The sequence below is a fragment of the Mirounga angustirostris genome, unplaced genomic scaffold (assembly GCF_029215605.1).
Source record: "Mirounga angustirostris isolate CCGP_5_RB_7025 unplaced genomic scaffold, mMirAng1.0.hap1 SCAF_6, whole genome shotgun sequence".
NCBI lineage: Eukaryota > Metazoa > Chordata > Mammalia > Carnivora > Phocidae > Mirounga > Mirounga angustirostris.
In genome coordinates, this window is record NW_026991714.1 from 70,275,024 (window position 1) to 70,285,100 (window position 10,077).

General features: G+C 40.2%; 1 pseudogene; it reads left to right on the forward strand.

Moving 5' to 3' along the window:
• Positions 1-8,430: 8,430 nt before the first annotated feature.
• On the forward strand, positions 8,431-9,643 carry LOC123847024 (nucleophosmin-like; annotated as a pseudogene).
• Positions 9,644-10,077: the final 434 nt, after the last annotated feature.

Consider the following 10,077-nt stretch of genomic DNA (forward strand, 5'->3'; position numbering starts at 1 on the left):
TATGTTGACTTCAGTTTTCAAGCTGTACTGTTAGAAAGGGCAAGCTTTTAAGTTCAGATTTTTCTTCCTACAAATTTCCTTAAGAGTTACCATTTCTCCTGAGGAAGGAACTGTTATATCTATTTACTGAATCCTAGGACAATTTTTACTTTTGTTATTGTATAGTTTAATGAGTTCTATGGTAAAATATTTATCGGAAAGTCAGTCTAGTGAACCATTTACTCGGTGTGGGCAGATAAACCTGTAGGTAAAGAAAGAGCGAATCGTGGTATAAATATTCAGTCAGAAAGCATGCACTTGAAAAAAGAGAGAGAAAGATCATAAACTATGATGAACTACTATCTGCAAGTGAGGAGAACAAGTAAGAATCACTTGCCTCACTTGATATTCCAGTGCTAACAGATGTTATTTCCATGTTTATTCATTTTCAGTCTGGCAGAGTGAGTGGAACGGAATTAAGTAAATAAATATCCACTCCCCAAAATTTTCCTTTTTTTGTGAATGTTAGCCTAGTGTTCTGTGATTTTAAGCAAGCTATTCATGCTTTTGTCTGCAAAGCTCACAGCAAAATATTCTTGTATATACACAGCTTTATTAAAAAAAAAAAAGCTTCTACCTGCTACTTGGTAAACACATGATATTTATATACAGAATAGTGCTTGATGGTCTTACTGCATCCACAAGGCTATAATTCACTTCAGAGTTTTCTGCTGAATTTATAAATAACAAGAACATCTTTTGAGTGCTTTCCTATTGGTTTTAAAATCCTGAAGCTAAATTTAGAGCACTGGCATATTTGTTCTATATACATCTGTTTGTCTCCCACAAATGTAAGGATTGAAATGCTGTATGTATACATAAAATTTGTCATTCAAGTATTTAAATATTTGTACTAAAAGGAAGGAAAGGTATTTCTAGTGTAAATTTTAGAATTTTAGAATTCTGTGTCTTGAAAAGAGGGACAGTGAAGAAAATTACCCTTTATATACTTAAAATTATATTTGTGGTTTCACATAATGGAAACTTAATTCCAGAGTGAGGATCATTTCCTCCTGTCGCTGTGGAGAATGATGACAAAACTACATCTCAGGGACCAGGGAAAACAGGGGCTTGATTCTGCCCATGCCTCTCCCACGCCCAGGTTTGTATCCTTTATTGAGAGACTGGGCAGTCTCATCTATGTGCTGGGAACACCCTTACCAAGAGCTCTCGAGAGTCATACCACACATCCTCCATGACCATTAACTTTATTTATTTAAAAAAAAAAAAAAAAGAGGAGCACCTGGTGGCTCAGTCAGTTAGGCATCCAACTCTTGATTTCGGCTCAGGTCATGATCTCAGGGTCTTGAGATCGAGCCCCACATTGCGCTTCACGCTCAGCATGCAGTCTGCTTGGGATTCTCTTTCACTCTCCCTCTACTACCCCCCACTCACACTTGCTCTCTCTAAAATAAATAAATAAATCTTAAAAAAAAAAAAAAAAAAAAAAACAAGGCTGGGATACATTGGCCTTGCTCTGGAGCTCTCCAAGGACAGGTATCTGCAGCCAAGGGTAGCCCACAACAGGTGGGCGGCTCCCAGTGAGGCAATACAGATGTGAGTGGTAGAGGGTCATTTTTGGAGAATGGGCAGATGCTGGTTCACAATATCAGAGACATTGTTCTCATCTCATCTGAGAAATGGAATCAGCATTGTTCTCTGAGAGTTGACCAAACTGGCTTATACAATATGGACAGAAATAAATAGAGACAGGACCTACAGGAACAAGTCAGCGGTATCTTTGGCGGGATCTGATGATTTAGTGATGCTCTTGAGAGCTCCGTTGCTCTGCGTCCCACCGCTCTGTCCCCACAACATCAGCTTCAGCTGAAGGAAGGCTGAGCTGGTGCATGCACGCTGGGCGCCAGGGAACGGGTACTGTAAGCTCTCAGACACAGAAATCTTTGCACCAGTATTCCCACCAGAAGTCCCACTACTCACTTTTGTTTGAGCAATTTAGACTCGTATCTTCCCCGGAAGTAGCTGGGGCAGATTTGGTCAGGATACTGGAATGATCTACTTGGTGTGTCCTCTACTTTTGGCCAAATGAGTAACTAATATAGATTGGGGACTACTGGGAACCAGGAAGTAGAAGAATGCATTCTAGGAAAGTTACCTACACGACCTGTCACAAAACCACCCTGTACTGTTATTTTTAAATTATTCTATTGCTATTTTATGTTTTTTAAATGAAGGATAGTACAATTGAAAGATTTTTTTTTTAATTTTATTTATTTGACAGAGAGACAGCGAGAGAGGGAACATAAGCAGGGGGAGTGGGAGAGAGAGAAGCAGGCTTCCAACTTAACAACTGAGACACCCAGGCGCCCTGAAAGATAATACAATTTAACTGAAGTCATCATTGTTAGGGCTAAAAATGTAACTCGTTCTTTTTTCCTTCCAGGGAAGCCAAACAGTAATGAAATGACGGTGGTTGATCAAATGTCTAACATTTCAATGAAAACTCTTAAAATCACAGTTTAGATTTGAGACTAAATTATTCCTCCTCTCTCTTTCCCATTCTGAATCTGTGGGAAGACATACTTGGGTGTGCCTGGGAGAGAATGAGAGTGCTGTGGCCTGGAAGGACCCAGCTTAGCCTACCCACCCCACTAAGAGGGTGAGGATGAGGAGGATGAGGACAGTGGCTGCAGGAGGCACGGGAGGAGTGGGGGAGAGAGAGAAAATCCCCCGAGAGGCCTGACTTACAGCACAGTGATGTGTCCGTAGATGCTGGTCAGGAACCAATGGGGGTACCCTCTGCCTTGGGCAAGACTTCAAAAGGCTGAGGAGTAAAGTGAAATCTCCTCATGACTCCCTTGCAGGGGGAGAGAAGGCAGAAAACGCCTCTGTTGGAGATTCCATTGAGGAAAGAGACAATGTTCCCCAAACTGTCGTTGTGTCTCTTCTTCCAGTAAAACTCCTGTTAGGGTAGGGGCCTCAGGCCTCTTTCATCCCCCTGTGAGAGCTGTATGTCTACACTTACCAAGAACTTCTGTCCTTCAGAGACTGAGCTAGAATGTGGGAAATAGGAGGAGAGAAAACAGACCAGTAACTGAGCTCGCGGAAACGGGACCTGTGCTGGAGCTGGGGGTCGGGAGATGGGAAAACAGGCAGAAATAAATTCCTCAACCAGTTTACTTACTGTATTGATTACAGGATGATAAGCACGTGCACATCTTCATTATAGACAGTTATTCCTAAGACTTGGGAGTTTATTGATCCATTTGAGAGTGAAAACTTTGGCTAACAGACTTCAAGTTCTTTTCCTTTCCTTTCCTTTCCTTTTTTTTTTTTTTTTGGTCTTTCTTTAATGTAATCCATCAATAAAACTCATTTTATGTGCAGTGGGATCATGGTGCTTGGAAAAGAAATACACAGAGAATAAAACCTTGACCCAATTCCTGAAAATAAAACTGAGCTCCTTCTGCCATTATTTAGAATTGAGTGATTGACTGATAAAGAGGCATCACTCATCAACTGGTACAAGGAAGGCTCGTCTCACACCAATCAGCAGTCATTGTATAAATAAGGACTGATCCCTGAAGACTTTATAAAAACATACTCTTTTTTTATGCTCTCCCCTAGTGGGATTTACTTACTATGGTATTTCATCTTAAAGATTTCTGATGGAAACGAGGAAGCAAGGACTCACGGGACATGTAGTAGCTTTCCTAGTTTTGTCTCTTGCAGAGATTAAGTGCTAGAGTAAAAATGTTAAAAAGAAAAGACTCACGGGGCAGCTCAGCTTTTTAAACATAGAATGGTTGATCAAGAATAAAAGGCCAGGTTCCAGTTAACATTCTGTCAAGCTTAAAAGGGAACCGAAGGTCTTCGGCAGATGTTGAAAGAACTGTCACAGGACCTGTTCCCACACAGAACTGAGGGTCCTCTGTTTTGCCCCCTTACCCTTACCTGCCATGTTGCTTTCCGGATTCCAGAGAAACTCCTCTAAGGGCAGTATTTCTCTTCTTCTAACTATGTGGTCAGGAGGTATCTCACTGGCCTGTCCCATCGGTCCCTAACTGTCCTCTAAAGTGACCCTCACCAGATCTGTCATGGAAGCTTGAGGCTTTTTAATTATTATTATTTATTTACTTATTTAGAAAGAGAGAGAGAGAGCACAAGCAAATGGGGGGAGGGGCGGGGGGGAGGGAGAATCCCAGGCAGGCTGCACACCTAGCACAGAGCCTGATGCAGGGCTTGATCTCATGAGATCATAACCTGAGCCAAACCAAGAGTCAGACGCTCAACCAGTTGAGCCACCCAGGCTCCCCGAAGCTTGAGGCTATAGCCCAGATGATTTTTTCTTGGAAAGTTCACTAGTGCATGTGATCGGACTCAGTTTTCAAGTGTTCCAATGTAGAGTCTATCACATCTTAAAGTAAGTTGATAGCAACTGTTAAAGAGGAAATTATAATTTTCCCTTAAGGAAAGTAATATCAGTGGTCCCTGTGTTAATTTCTTAATTTGATTTCTAACAAGATTTCACATCTTGTCACCCCAGGAAAGCAAATTAAATGACCCCCTGCCTATGTTTTCTATCACTGTATTTATTTTGTTTCATAGATATCTGTGTTAGTCAATCACCGTATAGTAATGATTCTAATTATCGTGTATACTCTAAGAATATAAATCTCATTACTTGTTCATCATGGTAAATCTAGGTACGTTTATATTTAAAAAGGTGTGTCAATTCAGACTTATGCAGTTATGTTTGGAGTGTTCTTAAATATTAATAGTCATATAGAAGTCTCATTCTAAAATAGAATTGGAAGTGAACTCAAGCAGAAAAGTTAGTATCTGCTACTTTTCCTCTGATTCCTGTTCAAGTTTACTAATGGATGATGGTGTTGAATAGATGTTATGTTTGCATAACATTGTGTCCTTGTTGCCTCCCGTTGGCTGTGCTAGGATGGGTGTGTTAAACCCAAGCATCTTGGGGTTTGGGGAGCATTTATGGAGCTTGGTACCTAACTAGATGGATGGTTTGGCAGCCCATTTGTTACACTGATGCCCCCATGTGTTGGCATTCAGGACCATGTGTCTCCCCCTCTTGAAGCTGGGCTGGGCCTGTGACTCACCCGAATGACTTGGGTTTGGGGAAAGCAACACTGCCCAGAGCAGTGTTGGAGGCCTGGAAGCTCCCACTTTTGCAGTTGGCTACCCCACGGGGGACCCCGTGTGGAGAGAGAGCAGGGGGAAGGGGCCCTGGGGCCGTTTCAGGGTCCCCACGGAGCTCAGCACCTACTCAACCCGCCATGTCTTAGTTTCAGTGGCTTTACCTGCGATCTATACAAGGACAGTGAGTGTGTACACGTGTGTGTACAATGGGACAAGACACTTTGCAGAGGCCATGATGATTACAGTATGCTCTCTGGCTACATTTTGAACACTGCGTGTTGAATGTATTTTTATCTGAACCAATTCAGGCCAATTTCACCATTTCATTTCAAAATGAGTAGTTTTGCTGAGAATATTGAGGGCTCCTACAAGATTTAAACTTTTTTTTTAAAGATTTTATTTATTTACTTGACAGAGAGACATAGTGAGAGAGGAAATACAAGCAGGGGGAGTGGGAGAGGGAGAAGCAGGCTTCCTGCCGAGGAGGGAGCCCGATGTGGGACTCGATCCCAGGACCCCGGGATCATGACCTGAGCCGAAGGCAGACGCTTAACGACTGAAGCCACCCAGGCGCCCCAGATTGAAACTTTTTAAAACATTTTTTATATATGCCCAAAACACGTTGGTTTTCATTATATTTAGTGTAAATTAACTCTTCATGAGACTAATGTCTAAGATTAATGCTACGCATATGATAAGCTCATGATTTTTGAAGTTCCACAAGAAATACCTAAGTATTAAATTAGAAATAAAATACCAATTCAGTGTTTTTTTCGAAGTTTAATATATCAAAATCACCTGGCATAGTTGTTGAAAATGGATCTTTCTAGCTTCTGATGAATAACATGCGTTACTACAGAATGTCATTTAAACATGATTCAAAGCTATTTCCTAATTATTTAGCAAGTGAATTAATAAGGATAATTAAAATATGATATGAATAAATTATAAGTACTATCTGATTAGAATTCTCAGGGACTTGTTCAGTAAGCAATCTAGTTGTAACAAAATGCTATTAGAGCTTTATATCTGTGCATTTGCAACCTCTGCACTTTTGCCCTTGGTGCCTTGTTTTCGCTGCATTATTAAAGTTGACTTGAGCTGGTCGTAGGTTCAATTGCTGTTTTTCTGTTTTAAAAAACACCAATAATTGTTATGTTATCTTTATTTAATACACTTACCTTGTGGGTTCTTGCTTAACAGTGTGTAGAGATGCGTATTTTCAGCAACATCATTTTTAAGCTGCAAATTTTATTAACTAGATTTTTACTCTGATATTAAAGTGGATATAGGCAAAAATGTTTTTAAAATTATTAAACTGTGAAACATTATTTGGGCTACTGATGAATTTGTGGTATCTTAACAAGGCATAATATAATATCAAACAACAATATTAAAATTATTATTTTTTAATTTATAGGGGACATTTTAGTAATATAAATAATGTGTTAAGTTTGTGTCCATTATTAAGTGCTTGTTGCGTAATTTGTTTATTAAAATGTTACTATTGTCAGTGCAAAATGAACAAACCTTTTTAAAATTTTAAAGAGAAAGAATATTATTGGAGCCCAGGTAAGGACAGCTGCCCAGGATACTCAGTCTTCACAAAGAAGAGAGCATCCAGGGAAGGAGCATTTGGTGCAGGTTGTATGTGTTTTTTACATAAAGAGGTTACAAATCATCATAATGAAGGACATTCTAGAAAGTTACAGACTTTATTGCATGTTTTATTTTTATTTTTATTTTTTAAGATTTTATTTATTTACTTGAGAGAGAGCACAGAGGGACAGGGAGAAGCGGGCTCCCTGCTGAGCAGGGACTCAGATGTAGGGCTCGATCCCAGGACCCTGGGATCATGACCTGAGCCAAAGGCAGATGCTTCACCGACTGAGCCACCCAGGCGCCCCTGTTTTTTAGGTTTTTTTAAACAAAGCAGATGTACAGTGTGTGCTTGGGGCAGAAATGGAGTGCATGGTTTGAGGTTTTGCAGAGTCATTCTGACCTTGGTAACTGTTACAGTGTGGCCTCCCTGGGACCCGGGTGCAGAGCCCACGAACATTAAAAATTGAAAATTTCCTTTATCGCTATAAGTATTTATATTATTGTGAACTTATTTTATCATGGGATACTGAGGATGTTTAAGTAGCAATGTTCTGGAAGGAAACAGACTCTTCAATGAGGCATCACAGTAGAGTTCACTAACAGCCTATTATTTAGGGAAACCACGGATGTATGCTGGCCTCGTTCTAGTAATACCAGAAGCACAGACGAGCACGTGGGACCTGGGCTGGTGGGGTCATCAGAACTGAGAAAGGACAATGCATGGAAATGGCCTCCGCCAGTGGCTTGGACAGGGATAGCAAATCAGTAAAGAGGGGGTCAGGAGAATAAATACCCCCCCACCTGCTCTCAGGCTGGTATCCAGCTCCTTCCACTAATCCAGGCCAGATGGCAGGGGGCCCACCATGTGCTCCACAAAGGTTAGCCCCCAGGCCACAGAGGCTTTTGAAGAAGGGTGGGGAGTGGACCTACAAGAACACATGGAAATATTCAACATTCGTGGGTGACTGAAACATTTTGGAGAACCACTGTGTTAATAATTGGATGTTCATATAAAAAATAAAATACGATGCCATTAATGTGTTATATTTTATTGGACGCACATCACAGAATTGACTTCACTGTGAAATGTCGACATCCATCTCTCTAAAAGCTGGGTATTTGTCCCATAGCCTCTTGGATAACTTCTAACTAAAGAATGCTACTAAATCTTGCCAATATTTTTAAGGAGTTTCTCTGATTTTTCAAGGTCACTTTATACTGATTGTATATCTTGAAGGAATGAACAACTTTATATACTTAAGAGCTAAATGGAAATTTACCAGCGGACATCATTATTCCTTTCATGAATTACAGATGAAACAATGACATTTTAAAAAGTCACATCTGTGTAACTTTCAGAAGTATCCATTCATGACATTAATGAAGCATGGTTATGATGTAACTGAAAAATCACAAAATAGTGAGGGTGCTTGCATACTCTGCAGATTTATTTTACAAGAACAAAAATAAAAGTAGTACATTTTCCCATAGTTATGATACAGTAGTTCACAAGTTACTTTATTTGTAACCTTTATTTTGTGATCTTTATTTGAGGAATATAAGTAGTCTTAATCAGAGTGACAGCTTGACTTAAATTGGTATGCAATAACTAATTTAATAAATAGTTTTAGAAGAGAAGGGAATGAAAAAATAGGAACTTCAAATATGACGTAAGGTGGATTTAAAAATGTATGCAGTTAATGGGAGTCTCTGCATTAGCCAGTTGAGTCAGTAAAATTACCTTAGATCATGAGGGTTCATAGACCATCATAGAATCAAGTGAATACTGGACAAGGAGTCAAAAAAAAAAACCCTCAAAATTAATTTCTTTCTATAAGAAATATCTGGTCAGATAATATAGACAATAGCCCTTTATTTTCTCTCCTTAAAATGATGGAGTTTACAAAGCTGTCCCTTCAGTTTAAAATATTTCATTCCCTGCCCCCCCGGTGTGACTCCCTCCTGCATGGCTGTTCTCTGCAGGGGTGTTTATCTCTGTCCGTCTTCTGTCCCACCTCAGAGCGTGCCACCACCCCAGGGAGGAGCTGCTGGATGTGGACATGAGACCTAGAACTATCTTTGTGGTTGTGAACAAGGGCTGACAAAGATGATCACCTTAAGGTGGATAATGATGAAATGAGCACCAGTTATCTTTAAGAACGTTCAGTTTAGAGGCTGGTGCAGAGGATGAATTGCACATTGTTGAAGGAGAAGCAATGGTTTACCATGGCTGTCCAATTAAAGTCACACTGGCAACTTTGAAAATGTCTGTCCAGCCAGCGGTTTCCCTGGGGGGTTTGAAATAACACCACCTGTGGACTTACAGTGGAAATGTGGCTCAGGGCCTGTGCATCCTGGTGGAGGGCGGGAGATGCGCAGTCAGAAGATGAAGAAGAAGAGGATGTGAACTCCTTAGTATGTCTGGAATGTGCTGCCCATGGAAGTGGTAGCAGGTTTCCACAGAAAGAAGCAAAACTTGCTGCTGATGAAGATGAAGAAGAAGAGGAAGAAGAAGATGATGATGATGGTGAGGAGGAAGCTGAAGACAAGCCTCCAGTAAAGAAATCTATATGAGATACTCCAGCCAAAAGTGCACAAAAATTAAACCAGAATGGAGAAGGCTCAAAACCATCAACACCGAGATCAAAAGGTCAGGAATCCTTCAAAAAACAGGAAAAGACTCCCAAAACACTGAAAGGACCTAATTCTGTAGAAGACATTAAAGCGAAAATGCAAACAAGTATAGAAAAAGGTGGTTCCCTTCCCAAAGTGAAAGTCCATCAATTAGGTGAAGAATTGCTTCCAGATGCCTGACCAGGAGGCTCTGCAGTATCTCTGGCCGGGAGGACGAAGTCTCTTTAACAAAGTAGTTTGTTAAAGTTTTCCATCTATTTAATTTCTGTAACGTATCCGATTGTCCTTTTAACAATACAGACTGAGAACTTTGCCTGCCACGTCTGATAATTGTCCAGGTTCCATTGCCAAGAACGTATTGTCCAGAATGCCTGTTTGGTTTTTAAAGACAGAGCTCCGTGCTTTTCTTGGTTTCAGGTATGTGTGGACTGTTAGGATAGGACACAGTAGTGGTGGTCAGACAAATGGAAATGCTGGGCAGACAAAAATATATGTGTGGAATAAACTCCGTATCTTAATAAAGTACAAAGAAATCCATTTAACAGTTTAAAATATTAACACTACTATCCCAAATTAACTTCATGTTTCTCTGTTCAAAAACTATAAACTAAATATATGTTTTCTAAGTAACATCCCAAATAGCATGAGTCCTCCTCGACCAATTAGGGAACAAGTCAT